Source organism: Cnephaeus nilssonii, assembly GCF_951640355.1.
Source record: "Cnephaeus nilssonii genome assembly, chromosome: 13".
Taxonomy (NCBI): domain Eukaryota; kingdom Metazoa; phylum Chordata; class Mammalia; order Chiroptera; family Vespertilionidae; genus Cnephaeus; species Cnephaeus nilssonii.
In genome coordinates this window covers 53,871,368-53,891,555 of record NC_137084.1, presented here as the reverse complement: position 1 = coordinate 53,891,555, position 20,188 = coordinate 53,871,368, and the positions used below count along the sequence as shown (strand labels likewise).

At 45.9% G+C, this 20,188-nt stretch overlaps 1 protein-coding gene across 17 annotated transcripts in view; it reads left to right on the top strand.

Annotated features, from left to right (window-relative positions):
* Positions 1–6,568: 6,568 nt before the first annotated feature.
* Positions 6,569–20,188, top strand: part of SYTL2 (synaptotagmin like 2) — a 112,200-nt gene continuing 98,580 nt past the window's right edge. For 15 of the 17 annotated variants that reach the window (XM_079789224.1, XM_079789223.1, XM_079789225.1 and 12 more), the window contains exon 1: positions 6,569–6,683. The gene's annotated coding sequence lies outside the window, so the exon portion shown is untranslated. The remainder of the gene's footprint in view (positions 6,684–20,188) is intronic. The other 2 variants (XM_079789227.1, XM_079789226.1) reach the window with 1 other exon arrangement.

The window sequence follows — 20,188 nt, the reverse complement described above, 5'->3', positions numbered from 1 at the left end:
ACGAATAAGAACCATTTCCAGATACAGGCTTGTATTTCTTACATTTCAATCCTGTAAGATCCATGGCTAAAGAATCGCCCTGAAAATTATGACTCTGGTAAACTTAAATGCTGATATTCAGAAAATGATTACTTTAAAAGCATAAACTTTTAAAACTTGAGATTTTTAAGCTGGAAAATATTTTGGAATCTATGCAGCCTAACTTTAATGTAATTATTTGTTAATCTTGACCCAAGGGCATGTTGAGAGAGAGAGAGAGAGAGAGAGAGAGAGAGAGAGAGAGAGAGAGAGAGAGAGAGAGAGAGAAAAGGAAAAACCCAAGTGGGGATCGAACTTGAAATCCAGGTATGTGGCCTGACCGGGAATAGAGCTGGCAACCTTTTGGTGCACAGGATGCTGCTCAACCAACTGAACCACTGGCTGGGCTAATCTATGCCTTTTAACAAGTAAGAAATAGTAATACATAGATTACCATTTCTATCATCTTATTTTATTTTCACAGTAGACAAAGTGAATATATTTATCCTTTCCAACTTTATAGGTGAAAAACCTGAGATTTGGATTTGAAGAGACCTACTTATTTCATATAACTCACAAAACTGGGACTAGATTTTACTACCCTGGTCTAGGCCTTTTTCATGATATGCTGCCTGTGATGTTCAGTATAAAAAGCAAGGAAATAAACTAATATATTTTTGAAAGAGAATCAGTAACAGACACTAATCTGGTTCATCTTTGAATTCCTCATAGCAATGTACCATGTACATAATGGTCACTCAATAAATATTTGTAACATGAAATAAATACATGACTGAATGAATGAGTAAGTGAATAAACATGGGATGGAACGAAATTATGCTTCATTTTTACCAGGCATCACCTTCTTGAAGTGTATGGTTAATCAAAATCTCTCTGTACTCGAAACAGAAAAGGGGATACGATCGTGAGTCAGTAGTAATGACAACATTTTATAATTATTGTATTTTGACCTCTAAAGCAGAGTAATGAACACCATGGTAAGTCACATATGAAATGTTTCACCTGTCCTGGATGTAATAACTCAAAAGGCCCTCTTTGGACATGGCACAGGGTAGGAAGGAGGTGAAGGGAGACCTCCCAACTGAGTCATCAGGACATGACAAAGGTCATTTTCCTCCTCCCAAGGGGGAAAACTGAGGTAGAGAAAGTGACTCAAACAGCCATGAGCAGCCTTGACCTGGAGAAATATGAGAGCCACATATTTAATTCAAAATTTTCTAGTAGCCACACACACACAAATAAAAAGAAACAGATGAAATTAATTTTGATATTATATTTTATTTAATTCAGTATGTCCAAAATATTATCTTTTCAACATGTGACCAATACAGAATTATTGATGAGCTATTTTTCTTCTTCTTTTTTTTTTTTTGGTGGGTGTTTTATACTTACAGTATATCTCAATCCAGACTAGTCACATTTCTAGGGCTCAGGAGCCACTTGTGGGTCAGCACAGGCCTGGTCACACAGGGCACAGTGATTCTGTTAAAGAGAAGGCGACAGTCATTTCAGCAGACAGGCAGTAGAGTCCTCAGGAATACTTGAGGAACTTACCCTGCTTTAGGTAAGGGCATAACCCAGACCACTGAAGCTTAAAGGGAGATTCTACTACCTCCTGGTTAGCTAGTCCCAGAGTTTCCATAGCCACCTGGGATGATATTTGCCTGTGTAGTTCTGGGCAATAAACTTGTCCTTCATATAACTCAGTTTCTCATCTGTTAACCACTTAGAGCTGCTCAGACGATTACAGGAAATAATAGGTAAAAGCATTTAGTCAATACCTGGCAGGTAGGAAGCACTGGATTAAAAGTAGATATAATAATCTAGTATATCTCACCTTATCACACAAACCTCAACCCCATTTTGGATTTTTAATAAAAGATTAGTAGGGCTCCCTAGAGATCACTATCTTCTTTTCTGCAGCAAGTGTAAATGGCTCTTAGATAAGGTGAATTAAGAAAAAAAGAAATGAAAAACATTATGAGTTATATTATAACTACCCTTCTCCTACTAGAGGGGATCTCATATTAATAAAACAAGATAGTATTCTACTTTTTTATTGTAGTAAAACATACATAAAATCTACCATTTTTAAATGTGTGGTTCTAAATGTGGCATTTAGTACATTCACATTGCTCTGCAACCATCACCATCATCCATCTCCGAACTTTTTCAAAATCCCACAAGGAAACTGTACTCAACAACTCCCCAATACCCACTCCCCCAGCCCCTGGTAAACACTGTTCTACTTTCTGTATTTGACTATTCCAGGTATCTCCTAGTAAATGGAGGTCTTCTATTTTTTTGAAGTAACATTCGTTCTTTCTTTAAGCATTAAAATAAGAAAAGTTCTAAAGCACTGATAAAATAAAGCTAGAGATTGTTTAACAGAATAATTAATGTTGGAATGCATACTGAGAAAGCCCGGATGAAAGGCACCGATGTGGTAGATTCTGATTTTTACACATCCATCTCTGAGGGAGATGATCACCACAGAGGTCAAACTCTGTGTCAAAATGTATACACATACATATAAATTATGTGTTAATTTATATTTTTGTTCATAAAGATTATAAATAATGATTGCAAGGTCTTCACGAATACCAGAAATCTTTCTAGTAGAGTAGATACTTGGGCTCCAACCTTGACTTTGTCGCTGGTTTGCCTTTTGGGCTGGGCCTAGCTCCCGATCCTCTCAAGTCCCTGCTGTCTTCATCTGTGAAATGCAGGCACGAATAGCTGCCCTTCCTGTGTCATAGGGCTGATGTGAAGATCAAACAAGATAATCAAAGTGAATTAGCTTTGAAAAATACAAAGCCCCGTAGAAAAGCAAGGCATTATTAAAGACTGTGGAGAGATTGCTAACACAGTTTGATTCGAGGCCAAAGTTTGTACTTCCAAAAGTTAAAAAGATATTCAGTATTCGAAAATTATTTAGAAAACCAAACTCCTGCTTTGGTGACTCAGTACCACGACTGAATTGTGTTCTAACTGCTGTACATTTGATACCTACTGGTATAAGTCATCTAACCACATTACCGCACTAGATGTAATGGCACAGCATTTCAGCAATATCTTCACATTTCTGGTGGGTAAGAAGTTATAAATCTACATAGCCTCAAGACAAAGTGATGTCTCACAAGAAAGTTATTTTTTTTTTCTATTTTACTTTTGTATGGTGGCAAAAGAGGCACTCTCTGTAACATGTCTATGATGAGAGACCTGCCTGCCAATGCAATTTAATAAGCATTTATTGAGTGCCCATGAGGTATAAGTCATTTGGGGTGGAGGTGGGGTTTGGAGAGAGATGGAGGTGGTAAAGAAGAAATACGACTAGAAAAGGGATTGCTGAATTGGGTGAATTTTAAAACTGGCGAAGAGTGTGGCATATCCTGTCTATCCAAACTGTAAAGACAGAATGAAACCAATGCCAAGAAGAGGCTTGAGGAATACATTATGAGAGTTGGAGAGTTTGAAGGATTAAGTCATTCAACATAGGAGGCCAGAATCTTGTGACATTTGTCCCAGGCCTTGATGCATGAGAAGGATTCCTTGGGTCAGACATAGAGAGGAGGATATTTTAAGCCAGAAGGAACCACACCTTACCTATTCCACAAATAAATATTTACTGCTAACTAACCCATAAAACTAAACAACTTGGGCCTGTGCCTTAGAGGTTAAATCCCAGGTTCTCACTGGGAAGCACCAGCCTGTGGCATTCCACCATTCCCAGAGGACAGCTGAGAGAGCAGTCATACCCAACCCTGCTAACAGCACTCCATTTTATTTCAGTTCTGTAGGGTTGTAAGAATTTTATCTATGGTCAGATAGAGGTTCCAAATTAAAAAATTTTTTTAAATATGTTTTTATTGATTTTTTTTTTAGAGTGATAGAGAGGGATAGAGAGAAATATCGATGAGAGAGAAATATTGATGGGCTGCTTCCCGTGACTTGTACAAATGATGATTTGTACTTGTACATGTGCCTTGACTGGGAATCAAACCAGCAACCCCTTGGTTCTAAGGTCAGTGCTCAACCACTGAGCCACACCAGCTGGGCTAAATAACTCACTTCCACTAGAGAATTCCTTCAGGCCATGCTGTACCTGCAGGTTTCTGAGCTCACTTCTGTCTCACTCATTTTTCACAGATCCAGCACTAACCTTTTCATTTAGATTTCACTTTCTTCCAGGAGTACACTTCCTCCTTCCAAATGTAGTACTGCTAGATTACTCTTCTCTTTCCAAAAAGTATAAGACCGCTCTTGTAACAAGTATGATACTATTATTTATTGAGATCTTACCTTGGGACAGGCAATGTGCTATGTGTATTACAGCTTCTCCCTTACAGGGGCAGGTAATGTCACTATTTCTATTTTATAGGAGAGGAACAGAAGCTTAAAGAGGCTAAGTGACTTGTCCAAGGTCACCATCTAGTTTACTGCTGGAGTTGGGACATGCACCCTAGTCTGTACCTTGAATAAGTTTACTGCACCATCCCCACCCCCTTGCTTTTCTCTTTGATATGAACCAAGATTCTGAGAAACTTAAGTGTCACCGATATGCAAACCATTTTGAAGGGTGGCAGTCTACTCTATGTGAAAAGGAACAAGCCACTGCTGACTTGCTACAGTCATGTCCACTGAGATTTGTTCAGTACTCTTATGTGCAAGGCACTCTGCTAAACACATGCCCTTTCTCCCTTTAGCTTTCACAGCGGCCTGAGAGGGGAGCATTATCATCTCTGTAACAAATAAGCACAGAGAGGTAACTGGCCTAAGGTCCTGTTAGAAAGTGGGAGGTGGGAGAGGGGGACCAGCATTTGAAACTTGGCCATTTGACGTCAGAGCTCTAGCTTTCAACCTCTGAGCCATACAACCTCTTTGGATGAGTTGAGGGCCCCCAACAAGACCCCGTCTCAAAATATCTTCCTCACCTGCCTGCCCCAGAGCCTATAGTGAGAATCCTTAGGCCCTCCCTAGCAGCTAGGGGTTGCTGTTTGTTTCCCGGGGAGGAGGGACCCTGAGCTCCTTCAAAGGCCTGGACCAGGTGATGCAAGGCACAGGCAGGTGAGCAAGACCCAGTACCTGCCCTCCAGGCTGGAGAGGTGCAGGAGGAGATAACCAAGGAAGGTGCTATCAACACTGAAAGTGAGATACCAAAGCAGATGAGGTCATGCCACTCCTCTGCTTCAAATCATTCACCAGCAGCCATCACCAACAGGATACAGCTGCTTCCCTCAGCAAGGCAGGCACGCTACCCCGCCTGTCTCTATCACCTTAGCTTCATCTCTGCCTGCCTGTCACACAGCCACTATACTAGTATATGACAGGCATCTCCATGCCTTCCCTGCCTCTGTGCACCCACTATTCTCTCCTGCTCCCATCCCACCTAAGTTATAGCCCCGCCCCCCACAAGACTTACCTTGGCCACACCTTAATTAAGCGTTATTGCCCTCTTCACCCAGTGTGTGCCTCTTACACACTTTGTAGTTTTAAAGCAGTCATTACCCTAAATAGAAATTATTTGCAAATTTGTCTCTCCAAAGGCAAGACGAACGGCTCGATCCCCTTCTGCACGCTGAGTGCTCACCCCGCACAGGGACACAGGAGACTCCAAAAGTTTGGGTGGAAGCTAGATTGCCCACCTTAACACAGTGCATGGATTCCTAAGCAGGTTAGCAGTCCTGCTCCCAGCACTGAATGAGGCCCTTGGGATCGAGCATTTGTAAGTTTGGGAGAAGGAAGATCTTTGGAAAAATCCAACACAGACCTGGGCCACCCTCAGTTGGATGGACAGCACCAACTGGGACGATGGGAGAAGGCCTTAAGGTTCACCAATTTCAGAAGTTTGCCTGGTCCGCCACATCATCAGGAATTTGTTCAAATTGGCTGTAATACCATATTGCGTTTATAGGTAATGCCGCACACCAGCCAGCACCTTCCAGCATCGTGCCCGTCTGTCCGCACTGTGCACCCCTTGGGTGGCCCAGGCCCTACAACTCGCGCTCACCGTGTATCCCGGTGCTTATTAGAAACGTAAAGCGTGATCACCTCATTGAATCCCCTCAACAACCTGGGAGGTGTATTTTTACCTATTTACTCGTGAGCACCCTGGTGCCCAGAGCAGGTGAAGCACCTTGCTCCGGTCACCGGCCTCCACACCACTCGGCGCCCCTGTCCCTGCTGGGGGGGCTGACCCCAAATGGGTGGAGCGCTCCTCGCTCTCCGGCTCCAACGTCCCTTAACGCACAGCGGTCACAACAGGACCGCGCTGCACTCAGCGCAGTAAAAAAGTTGTTTCGGGGTCAATGTGCGCTGGAGAAGGCCGGGCAGGAGGACCGAGAGGGCCAAGGAGGAGAAAGAAACCGACAGGGGCGGGGAAGGGTGGGCGCAGGGCAGGCCGGGGGCTGGAGCCCGCGGGCGGCGAGGGCGGGGCGGGGCGGGGCGGGGCGGGGCGCAGGCTCTGCTCCATTGGCCGGTGCGCCCCGGAGCCCCAACGCCGCCCGCGGGCGGGGCCGGCACTCGCAGCCCCGCGCTGACAGCTGCCGGGCGACACCTGGACCGCCGGGCTGGCGGGCGAGCGGGGCAGAGCTGCCAGCGCCCCGCCGGAGAGAGGAGGCTCGCGGCGCCCGGGTCGGAGGAAGGTAAGGCGCGCCGGGGTGGAGGGGTTTGCACACCTGGCTCCGGGCCGCGCGTTAGAGGATGCGGGAGACGCGCTCCCTGCCCGGCTGCCACTCGGAGCGCTCCTGGCTTCTAGTCTCGACTTTTTTTTCTTTTGCCCACTTGCTGTGTTACCTCGGGCAACGTCCGCTCCCTCTCTGGGTCTCTGCTTCCTTCTCTGTTCAGTGAAGGCGTTGGTGTTGAAGGATGCCTTTTAGGCTTACGAATTCTAACACGTGAACTGCATTTTGGCAGCCGCAAGCTTCCTTTCTCAACTTCCCACCGACTTAAGGGCCAGCGGCGCTGCCCAGGGGACCGAGTGAGTCCCCAGGAGGCCGAGGTGCCCGGGTCGGTGGGGGCTCCGCTGGGCGCTGGTGTTTCCTGGGGCTTTTGCGGACGGAGCCCGGGTTGGGGCTGGCTGCTGGCGGGACCAGATTGCTCCGGTGAAGTGAGGCAGCGCGCTAGGACCACGCTCAGCACAGGTGGGGCGCTGGGAAGGGGAGTGGGGGGGGGGGGGGGCGATGATTTGTACTTGGAAAATAAGCAGATTTGTTTTTTTGGAATTCTCTTCCTGCACGCAGACCGGTCCCACGGTGAGTTGTACATTACAGGACTGCTAGGTATCATTGTCTGACGTGCAAAGCCAACTGCGCTGGCGGCTAAGTCATGGGCTCCGCGGGCTTGTAGGAGGTGGGCCTCTCTCTGCACCCACCTTGCCTCCCCCCCCCTCCCTTTTCTCCCTCCTCCCTTTATAAATCCCCTAAGTTAGTAAAAAGTCCTTATTTTCATTTAATGTGGGGTTGTGACCGGCGGCCTCCCGCCAGGCCTTTGGGCCCTGGGTTGAGATGGAAGCCCAGATGAGAACAGCTGTGAGTCATACCGTCAGCCTCCTGACCCCCTCAGCCTGGCAGGGATGTGCAGAGGAAGCCCCGTGGGGTTCAGACAGACAGACAAACACTGGAAGGTTGGATGGATTCAAATCGCTGTCCAGCTTCCTGTCCCTTTCTTGGCAGCCCTCCCAACTAGGGAATAGTGGCCCCAGCTGTCCCTTGGATGGAGCAGCCGGAGGAGGATGGCTGAAAGGAACTGGGGACTTCGCTGGAAGTTCTTCAGCTCGCCCTTCCCTACCCCCACCCCCTCCCTTCATCCCCTCACCCCTGTAGTGTTTCTGCTCTACTGTGGCTTCCTGGTGAAATCAGATCCCAGGACCCTTCAAGAGGGGTGGGGAAGGGGTGATGCAAACCAGTAGCAGTACTGACTATGTTTTATTGAGCACTTATGGGCCCGGCACTTTTCTTTGCACAGAATGCGTCCTTAATTCTCACAAAGCCACGTGAGGGATGGGATACTGCTCTTGACCCCATTTTACAAACGTGAAACTGAGGCTCCGAACGATCATGTCCCTCAGTCCCGTGGCTAGTGAGTTGGGACTCCAATCCGGTCTCTCTGAATCTCACACCTGTGTTCTTCCCACTGTTTTGATGCTCCTCGAGTAAGGGCAAGCTGGACTAGTACCAGCAAAACTGACGATTGCGTTCTCACTAGGTGCCAGACACTGTTCGAAGCGTTGAGAGGTGTTAGATCAGTCACGGTGCACGAGTTTCTGTGGTTCGGTGTCGATCAGGGACTGACTTAGCCTCTCTCGGGCAGCAGCCCTGCTCCACAGCCCCTGCCTGATCCCGCCCAGCTGCTCTGAGTGGGTGGGGCAGGGGCCCGGCTGCTGTATATCCTAGAGGTGGTTTGAGGTCTAATGAAAGATTGATTGTCCACATCTGACCCGTTAGCCCTGACCGTTGGCTTGTGAATGATCCCACTGTCCCCTAAGAGGCCTCTCTCGGGCTTCACTCAGTAAACATCTGTGGGATGGCTGAATTAGCACCTTGTGCAGAGCGGTCTGCTGTCCTGCAGAAACGGGCGGCAGCCCAGAGGTAGCGCTCAGAGCCCAGGGCGCCAGGCCAGACACTTCTCACCCCCGGGCAAGGGAGGCAGAGCCAACGATGCTCTTGTGGCTTTTGGGTTTCCCTGGCAACGTGTTTGCTGCCACCTGTTTTGTAAAGAATTTTGAAATATAGAGTAGATGAAGAAAATTTTGACTTAAAAAAAAACTAACAGTAAAAGTGACTTTATTAATGAGATTGTTGCTCTTTCAAAAGGGTGTGGGGTGGGGTGGGGGGGTGGAGATCAGATGATGCTCTTTGCCTTAGGCCGAAGTGGTTCCCAACCTTTCTAATGCCGCGACCCTTTAATACAGTTCCTCATGTTGTGGTGACCCCCAACCATAAAATTATTTTCGTTGCTACTTCATAACTGTAATTTTGCTATTGTTAATGAATCGTAATGTAAATATCTGTGTTTTCCGATGGTCTTAGGCTCTACAGCAGCGGTTCACCTAAGACCACCGGAAAACACAGATATTTACATTACGATTCATAACAGTAGCAAAATTACAGTTATGAAGTAGCAACGAAAATAATTTTATGGTTGGGGGTCACCACAACATGAGGAACTGTATTAAAGGGTCACGGCATTAGGAAGGTTGAGAACCACTGCCTTAGGGCTTCCCAGACTTTTCCGTAGAAGAGTCTCCGAGAGCAAGGAAGGCTGACAAGTGCTCCAGGGGGTGGGGAGGGGGTGAGGGTGAGGGTAAGGGTATCAGATTGACACCAATGAGCTTGAAAATGATTTAAGGATTTATGCAATTTTTTCATTTGATTTTATATGTTGAATCTGGTGTGTGTGTGTGTGTGTGTGTGTGTGTGTGTGTGTATATATATATATATATATATTTTTTTTTTTTTTCTTCCTCCAAAATCTTTGTCTAAAACTGGCTGGTGTCCTGGCATATTGTTTTATATTCTTCGGGGCTGAGAGTACGCAGATGGAGAAGCAAGGCAAAGGTTCTGATCTGGGGCTTAGAGCACTATTTGCCTTTTCCATTTACTTGGTTCACAGTGATAGAGCTCTCAGTCCCCTGTAGAGGTAACCCCTTCCCCCATTTTTTCAGAGAAAAAATGAAGAAAATGTTTTAAAAATCACATAATCATAATTGTTTGTTTCCCTCTCTCCCCACTCCCTCCACCTCCCAACTTTACTGAGATATAATTGACATGCAACTGTTGTGGAAGTCTAAGGTGTGCACATGGTGCTTCGATACATTTTTTGTTGTTGTAGTGGGAGCATTGAAGACTTACTGTCTTAGCAACTTTCAGGTATACAATTTAGTATTGTTAACGGTGGCCGCCATGCTGTACATTAGATCCTTGGACCTTACTCATCTTATAGCTGGAAGTTTGTACCTTTTGACCAGCATCGCCCCATTTCCCCCACCCCCAATCTCTGGCAACCACCATTCTGCTCCATGTTTCCATGAATTCAGCTCTTTATAAATTCTACATATAAGTGAGATTGTTGTTGTTTTCTTATTTCCAATGCTATACATATTCATTGTAAAAAAAGATAAAATACATTAGCATTCATAATATACCAATAATAATCAGTACACCTAGACTCACGATATAGCCTTTTGAGTCTTTTTCTCTGCACCAGTGAGTAAATATTTTAAAAAATGAACAAATGAATGCCTTACTTTTGATTGAATTATTGTCAAAGCAAACAACTATCTCAGATTGTTTTTGAAAGGATGTAGAAAATTATGAAAACACCATAAAGGTTAATCTCGTTTCTGCACCCCCAAAGGTCTCTCTCACACACACACACACACACACACACACCCAAAGGTCACACACACACACACACACACACACACACACACACACACGCCCCGTTAACCCACCTGTGTCATTTAGTGTCCAGCAGAGAGAAGCGCCTGCTGCCGGAGTCGCAGGGTCAAGCTGTGATCCTTTTTAAGGGACTCAAGTGTCTGAAATGTCTCAAATATAACAGAAAAGGTTGCTCTTTGGTATTGATGTGCAAAATTTGAGCAGAAAATTCTAAAGCAAAATGGCACAGTAAGAAGGGAGAAAGCCTTAGACAAGGTCATTGCTTCGGCATTGCATTTTATTACCTGTTGGACTTTGGGCAGACAGGTAGCTTCCCTGAACCAAGTTCCTCTTCTGTAAATCGGGGATAATGACCCCACTCTACCATCTCCTACCAGAGTCACTTCGAGGACCAAGTGTCAAGTGTATTGTTACTTGCATTGCATGCAAGTGTGTATGCTACTTAAAAAAAGTTTAGATGTAGAAAGAGCAAAAGCATTGTCACTCTTTTTTTAAAAAATTATATTTTATTGATTTTTTTACAGAGAAGAAGGGAGAAGGGGAGAGAGAGTTAGAAACATTGATGAGAGAGAAACATCGATCAGCTTCCTCCTCCAACACCCGCCCCCCCCCCCCCAACACACACACACATACTGGGGATGTGCCCACAACCAAGGTACATGCCCTTGACCGGAATCCAACCTGGGACCCTTGAGTCCGCAGGCCGACGCTCTATCCACTGAGCCAAACTGGCCAGGGCGCATTGTCACTCTTTATAAAATTCTGGAATCTAATTCTTGGTGTTAACATTGGTAGGAATTAATTGTGATGCAAATACTCTATCAGATCCCTACTCCAAGTTTTCTTCAAAGAATATAGAATTCCTTGATGGCTAGCAGCTCATTGATCTTCAGGAGAAAAGGACAGAAAATAATCCCACTTCACAGAATAAAAGCAGGGGAAAGGGTGATGCACAGGGGTCTCAGAGCTCCGGAGGGCTGTGTCTTGTAGCTTTAAGCACAGCAGAGGCATGCAAGGAGGAAGCAAGGAGAGCAGCCAGAGAGGCGGTGTCCCTGTGGGGGTGCCGCAGGGCATGCTGCAGGGCTGCCTACAGGCGCACACCTGGCTCCTGGCGGCTCTGGGGAGAGGAATGGGCCTTGCATGGGAGGCAGGTGACTGGGCTTCTACTCCTACCTCAGAGACAAGCTGTGCAATGTGGGTTTAGTCATATCCTCTCCCTGAGCCTCGGTTTCTTTATCTATAAAGGGAGGGAGTCGGCCCAGATGAGTTTCTTCTGGTCTTAAACATCTAGGATTCTGGGTTATTTTCCATTCACGTCTGCCCAAATAGGAGTTGGGTAGAGAATGACCACATCCAGATGAATCAGGTGTCAGAAAATGTTTCTACTTCTTGCTGCTTCAAGCTCTTGATTTTCCAAGGGTTTCCCCAGCTGGCTGCCCTCCTTCGGAGCACATGGTCCATAGATCATGGAGACTTGTTTCCACTCCTCTGTTAACTATTGTTGGGAGGGGAGAACCGCTTTCACGCAACTTCTGGGCATATAGGTTGGCAGAAATATAATGAAAGCAGGTTATTTATGGTAATAGAGCCATGTGTGCCACTGAGTATTCACCTCTTAAATCACTAAATATGGTTTTTTCCTTTAGCACCCACTGGGGACTTGATTGCATGCTAAGACTTTTGCAGAATGTGGGAGAAGCACACTCTTGAGTGGTTCAGAACTCTGGGAGTGGGAGGGGGGAGAAGGAGAGGGAGGCAGAGCAGAGAGAGGCATCGGAGAGGCCAGAGCACCTGGAGTAGTTGGAATACCATGGAGATGAAAAGACCAATTTAGGAAAAGATTGATCCCCCAAGGGCTTGGACTATCTGGTTTATTATTATTTTTGTTGTTGTTGTTAATCCTCCCTGGAGGATATTTTTCCATTGATTTTTAGAGAGAGTGGAAGGGAGGGGGAGAGACAGAAAGAGAGAAACATGGATTGGTTGCCTCCCACCTACAACTGAGGTAGGTGCCTTTGACTAGAATCGAACCCAAGACCCTTCAGTCGTGTGCCGAAGCTCTATCCACTGAGCCAAACTGGCTAGGGCTGAACTATCTGGTTTAATTCTGCATCCACATTGCCTGGCACTCAGTGGGAATTTAGTATTTTTAATCTCAGAGGGAAGGCTGGGGTGGGTGGGTGGGAGGTAATCAACCAAAGACCTTTGTATGCATATACTAGTATGCATAACCCATGGACATAGACAATAGGGTAGTGAAGGCCTGGGGCAGTGGGTGGGGGTGGGCTAGAAGGAGTCATTGGGGGGAAAAAGGGGACATATGTAATACTTTCAACAATAAAGATAAAAATAAATAAATTAGGTGAATGAATGAATGAATGAATGAATGAATTTCTGAAATGAAGTCTTTGCTGAAATGTTGCAGTAACCCTCAGGGTGCACCACTGGTTGCAGTGACCTTTTTCACATGTGAAGTACTTACACTTTCATCTGCATTATCTTCCTAGTGATGCCAGAGATCAAAGGAGGCCAAAATAAAAGCATTTCCTCAAGTCTTACTTTCTAGTACTAATAAAAAATGGCTTTGGTTTATTATTCCTAGATGAGTCTTCCTTCTATAAATGCATATATAGAAGAAATATTTCAGAGGGGAGGGTTTAAGCCTTAGAAAAAAAATTCCACAAATTTGCATTCTGAGTTAGAGGAAGAAAGAAAGGCTTTGCTTAACTTCTGGGGAATTTCTTTTTTCCTCTGCAGCAGCACGGTTTCACTGCTAGTTGGGATAGAACTGACACCATCAGCTACTGATGAGACAGATGTGTTTGGTGCTGTCATTGCTCATGGCCACAGGCTCCTGGGCTCTCCTGCCACTGGCTGAATCAGATTAAAACACAGGGCTGTGAGGCTGAGGGCTTGGGCTGGATCTCAGCCAAGCCACGTTGCTCCGTGCCTCAACCACTCCCGCCTCTGGAAGGAAGACTGAACTGTGTGGGGTGTTAGATTCTTTAGAGCAAGTCAGTTGAGGTTTAGAAGTAAGGGGTGTGGGTTTTCCGTTTAATTCTTTGATTATTTTTAGAATGGATTCTAGGGTTGTTTCAGGTCCCCCATCTTGGGACATGTTTGGGTGCATCCTGAGACCTTTGCTACCCCCAAGTCTGCAACTATCACCAGAGCATGTCATTTTCCTCAGTGTGTCTGAAGGATGGAAATGATTATACCTGTCTCACAGGTGGTTCAGATGATTAAATGAGGTCACATTTATATATATATAAAAGGCTAAATGTCCACCCGACCGGTAGCTATGATGTGCACTGACCACAAGGGGGCAGACGCTCAATGCAGGAGCTGCCATGACACGCACTGGCCATTTAAAAATAAATGGCACCACAAACCAACACTTGACTTCCCCCAAGTTGACACAGGCCTGCTACCATGCATCCAATGCTGCCAAGCCCCCATGGTGCAAAATGCGACCCACAGCCCAGCCCAGCCCGGAAACAGTCGCTATGGGTGCCAGGTAATGATGCCACATAGCAACACCTGGCTTCCTCTCCCTAGTGACTAGCCTCCTTGCAGTTTCTTCAGCCCAGGAACCCGACTTGCTTTATAGCCAGGTGCAAACATTTTACAATTTAACCAAATGTTTGTGATGCATTTTCCTATGCCTCATCTCATTTGATCCTCACAGAAGTCCTGGAGTAGGTAGATAGGAGACTTGGTAGAATCCCATTTTCTTTTCATTAGCCAGAAAAAGGAGATTTAGAAAGTTTAGACACTTGACCTGGCTGAAAAGAAGTAAGAAATGGTGGAGCTTAAAAATGACTTCAGGTTTTTCTCACTGCACAGAATATAGTCAGACACTGCTGCAGTTAAATATTTTACCCTGTGTTCTCCCTGCATGATCTACAATAATAATCTTCTTTGTGTTGATATTTACTGATGTTTTGCTGACAGTTACCTGAAAGAGAAGTTGGGGTGCTTCACTGGGCTGGAAAAAGTTTAGCTAACTCAGAAAGCAGGTCTAATTAAGCAAGTTTATCTATATACAGTAGGTCTTCGGGTTACCTCGAAGATCCGTTCCTACGGCGGACGTAACGTGATTTTTGCCGTAAGTCGGAACCCACCTACATAAGCACCTACATCACTCACATGGAGCACATACACAGCAGTAATGAAGTAAAAAAAAATTAAAAGAAAGATAATAATTCCTGACCTTTACTTGTGGTAAATAAATAATAAAAAACATAAAGCACATATGTACATACGTTGAAATGACAGAATTTTTTTATAAATAAATGGGAAATGGCAATATAACCACGAAACGATGTATGTCAAGTCCTACGTAACTCAAGGACTGCCTGTATATATAAAGCTCTCGCTGGCGCCAATCACACGCGTGTGTTTCCATCTGTCATTGTCAATCATGAATTTAGTTGACACTTCTATTATAGAGAAAGGGCGAATAGCAAATTAAAATATTTCTTCTAATTAATTTCCTTTCAATGTGCACAAATCCATGCACTGGGACACTTAGTATTTATTAAAAACCTGCAATAAAAGATTGAGATGCTGTATGCTGGGTAGTTGACCAAAGACTCAATAGCCAGGGACTCACCACCTCATACCTATCCTGTGCCCTGTTTAACTATAATTTCCATGTGACATATATTCGTGTTAACTTGTGAATAGTTGAAACCACAGGCATTCGGTCTGCAAATGCTATGGAACTACTGCAGGGACGGCACCTGGGGTAGTAATTGGTTAGGTATTGAGTGTCTTCCTGTCCATTCATTCCCTCTCTCTTCCTCTAGACTTCCTCTTGGCTCTTGAGAGTTCTCACAGTACAAGCTTTGCCATTCTCCAACTACATGTCACCAAGTCATTTCATTTACAGATGCTTCAGTTTCCACATAGAGAAAATGGGAGTTTCTGACATTTGTCCCACTGTTTTATTGGCTTTTCATAGAGTCATTAAGTTTACAATCAGATTCTGGAGATTTAAAAAAAACACACAAGAAAATACCCATAATAAGGACAACAATGATAAAAGGATACTGTGTGGTAAATGTTGTAATAGAAATATGTACAGCTTAGATTGCAGAGAGAAACTGACTGAGAAAGTTGGAAGGTGACAGATGAGGTAGGACTGCCACCCAGGAGGAGTTTGCTATATTGAGAAGGGAGTGAGGTAGCGAGGGGGTTGAGGGACTTTTAGGTTCAGTGGCATGGAGGCAAGAAGGGTCTGGGATCCCGAGGGAACAGGAGAAATGACTGAGTTGGCACATGAGACAGGTAGGTTATGGCTGGAGGTGTTGCTCATGTGGTGGGTGGAAGCCCAAAGGTGAAACTTGCGCTTTACCTTGGAGTTTGTAAGGAGGTGTCTCACTATTGTGAGTAAAATAATTAGATTTCTTTTTAGGACAGTAACACTGTCCAAAATATAGAAGGTGGACTTACAGTTGAGTGAAGGCACACTTATTTGGACTTACGGGTACAGAGAATATAACACATCATTTTCATGTTTTTGGTAAAAGGTACTTGTAAAGATGGTATACAGGAAAGACATATATATTGGAAAATGGTAACTCCATATGCTGATGTACAGACTAGACCACAGTGGAGCCAAATTATTACAAAAAGATACATATGACCTGCTTTGGAGATTAGGCATGTTAACCATTTTTTGACCAAAGACCCAGGTATGCCTTTGGCCAAATGAGTGAGGCTTGGACCCAGACAGAATGTCGAAGGCCCTTTGTAATAACCCCAGAATTGAGTTTAAGATTCTGGAAGTAGTTGACACCCAGTGCATGCTGAATTCGGTTAGTGCTTTATCGAATTTCTAGTGCTCAGCATGCACTGCTGTGGTTAACAGCCTCTGAGTTTCCTGGGGGGAGGAGCAGGGAGGCCTGCACCACAAAACTATCATTTATGGGCAAATTGCAGATACCGGGTGGCCTTTTCCCCCAAGCAGTCAGCGTCAGACGCAAGTACACACAAGTGCGTGTCTGTGTGTTTCTAGGTCTGTGTTTATGTTTTCCTAAGTGTTTGCTTTATCCAGACCAGAGGGAAAACCTGACCTATACGCGGAGTTCCTCAGGGAGAGCCCCTGGGGAGATTAGTCTTGGTTACTGGAGATGCTAGAAGGAGAGAGGATCACCTGCTTCCCCACATGAACTGGTGGTGGCTGGGAGCCGAGGGGGTGGAGGAGACGTGGCTCTACCTGTCAGATCCCGCTGGGGACAGATGTGCTCTTGCCTTGGAACGGAGCACAGGTGTTTGCTTGGTGTGTGAGGAAGCAAGGACACAGCGGGTGTGCTCACTTTTCTCTTCTCTGCTAGCCTTTTCCCAAGATCACCCTGAGCAGTCAGGAGCCGAAAGCGAGTCTTAGGTTGACATTCTGTACACAGGGAGCAAGATGTCTGCTTGAAGCTCCTAGAACAGGGGTGGGGAACGTCCGGCCCTCGGGCCATATAAGGCCTCCAAAATCATATGGTCTGGCCCTGCCAAGGCATTAGGGGTGAGTTAATTAAGTGTTTGACCAAATATAGCAGGCTCATTTTTAAGTTGATGATATTGTATGGCCAGAGAATGATGTTATAAATACCCAAATGGCCCTCAGCAGAAGAAAATGTTCCCCATCCCTGTGACCTAGCAGAATCTTTGGTGAAATTTGTTGATAGAAGATAATAGCCAACAATAATTGAACACTACCATGTGCCAAAATTTGAGGTAAGCTGTTTACATGAATAACTCATTTAATCCTCACCACAACATTATACGATAGGTTCTGTTATTAAGCCCATTTTAGAGATGAGAAAACAGAGGCACCAAGATTGGCTATTACTTCTCATCAATGTTTCTAACTCTCTATCCCTCTCCCTTCCTCTCTGTAAAAAAATCAATAATATCCTACCTAATAAAATAGTAATATGCAAATTAACCGCGCCTTCGCTAGCCCAAGCCACGCCCACCAGCCAATCAGGGTGAGTATGCAAATTACCCAACAAAGATGGCGGTTAATTTGCATACGCTGAGGGAGGGAGGAGTGAAGACTGAAGACAACTTAGAAGGAAGAGGGAGGAAAAGCGGAAAGCAAGGTGGCTGCCAAAGGGAAAGCCCCGGCGGGGCGGAGCGGGGCAGAATGGGGCGGAGCGGGGCGGAGCGGGGTGGAGCGGGGCAGAATGGGGCGGAGCGGGGCGGAGCGGGGCGGAGCGGGGCGGGCGGCAGTGGCAAGAGGGTGCAGGCGCGGAGACCGCAAAGGCGGTGGCAGCGGCAGCGCACGCAGCCACAACGGCCGCTTGCAGGATTCTTCCTGCCAATGGGCTACTAGTATATATATATTTTAAAAAAGAGCCAAGTTACATTTGCCTGAGGGAGAAGAAATGCATAGCTGTGGGCTTGCCCTGTGTAGTGTCTGGCTTCTCCAAAAGGCCTGTTACCAATATTCAGTGTGTCTAGGGAAATATATCATGCCTCCTGGTGGACAATGGGCAGGTAAACGTCTTAAACAATCATCACTGTGCTGATGGATTGTGAAGAGCATCCTTAATTGTCCCTGAGCTTCTCCCCATCTCTGCCCATTAGGGAGAAGGGGCAGGCGCTACTACTAGCAGTCAGTGCCACCATTGTTTGGATACCATCTCTCTTACTTATTGATTTCAGAGAGGAAAGGGGAGAGAGAGATAGAAACATTAATGTTGAGAATCATTGATCAGCTGCCTCCTGCACGACCCCTTCTGGGTCTTGAGCCCACAACCCAGGCATGTGCCCTTGACCAGAATCGAACCTGGGACCCTTCAGTCAGCAGGCCAACGCTCTATCCACTGAGCCAAACCGGCTAGGGATGGATACCATCTCTTTATAGCCATCTATTCTTTTGAAGCTGGGTCCCCTCTTTATATCACTTTCTTTATCCTCAGCCCCCAGAGCGTCATCTCACCTTCTTCCTCAGTGACATGAAGCCTTGGCTCACACATAGTTTTCTGCCCCACCCTGTCTTTAATTGTCAGAGATCACTGGTGACACGCCAGTTACCTAAACGCTTGCCTTTTCTTGCTCTGGTCAGCCTTGACTCCTTGCCCTAACTGGCTGGATTGATAACTCCTTCTTTCCTGAAACTCTTTCCCCAGCTTTGTGACACACCACTCTTCTGCTTCTCCAACCTAACTGCTCTTTCTAGTTTCAGTTGACAAATACAATGTCATTTTCTTTCTTTTCTGTGATTTTTTTTTTCATCGCATTCTTTCTCTTCCTGAGTTCAACCACCCCCACTGCTGTCGCTGAGCCTCTCAGCTGGGGACTTCCGTATTTACAGTTGCAGCCGCAGCCTGTCTCCTGAGGACTGGTTCTTCACTGAGGTTCTAGATGTGTCCACTGACTTTTCTGCCATGCTATTAATTTTACCTTTAATCTGGCTGCCCTACCAGGCCTTCCTGGTTTAGTGCACCAACTCCCCCCCCTCCCCCCCCCCGCCCCCACCCGGTGGCTCAGCTCAGGAGCTTTGAGTCTTGTTTGAGTCTCTGAGTCTCGTGCATCTCCAAGGGGCGTTGTTACGGCTTCCTTCCCAATGTGGTTCCCACATGACATTCGCATTTCACCTCTTCTGCCACTTGGGCGTTGGCTTTTGTGAGGTCCACTGTGAGCGCCCTAGCCCCTTCGCTTGTAGTGACTCCTCTCCTTCATTCATGCCGAAGTAGAACGATTAAAAGAGTAAGCACACACACTGAGGCTCCCCATCACCAACTACATAAACGGCAATCCCTTTAGTCCCACACTTGAGACCTTCGATGATCTGATCCCAGCTTCTGTTTTAAATTCTTGTCTCCCACCATCCCCTTCTTGAACCCTGTCTTCCAATTAAACTGATTCCAATCAAATGGTACTTCTGTTGCCCTCGGCGAGCTCTTCCCAGCCCAGTCACTTACTCTGAAATCCTGTCTTAAAAACTGCAGCTCTGTGGTAATTCTTACCAGAATCTTTCTGGTTGATCACAGCAGGAAGTTTCCCCTGTCCTTCTCTAACTGGTTTGGTGTTTGGCTTGTACCTCTTTTATGGCGCCATCGCATACCACCCTGGGTTATCGCTCTTTGTGTACTCATCTTATCTTCCCTATCAGTCTGAAAGTTGTAGAGGGCAGGGACTTATTTCCTTAATGCGTGGAGCCCAGCTGGCTGACACAGTACAAATGTGCTGAATGAAGCACTGAGTTATGTTCACTTTTTTTTTTTTTAAAGGATTTCAATACATAGGTTATAGGTATGCTGGGTGGTTGACCAAAGAATTAGGTTAGTCTTAAAAATTTAGCGGTCAATTAGTAGTGAGTAATTAGATGTTTGGTGTGTTGCTCCCATGTGTGCAGAATGAACAGAGCAAGCCTGAGACTAGGGCCCCCTTGGCTGGCATTTGGGAACTTGGACTTGGAAGGGTTCCCGCCACTCTAAATGATAAGGGTAGCTCACTGTCCCTAAACTGTTTGTGCAAACAGCACAGCTTATGCTGAGCACCGGCTTTCCTTCTGGGAGTCTGGGATTTGAGGACTTGCCCAGAGGGGCTGTCTACCTGACCAACCCCCAGTAAAAATCATGGGCACTGAATCTCGAATGAGCTTCCCCGGTTTGTAACATTCCCACAGGTTGTCACAACCTGCTGAGTGTCCTGCGTGACTCCACCGGGAGAAGACTCTTGGAAGCTCACACTTTGTTTTCCCCAGAACTGACCCCATCGACCTTTTTTCTTTGCTGATTGCC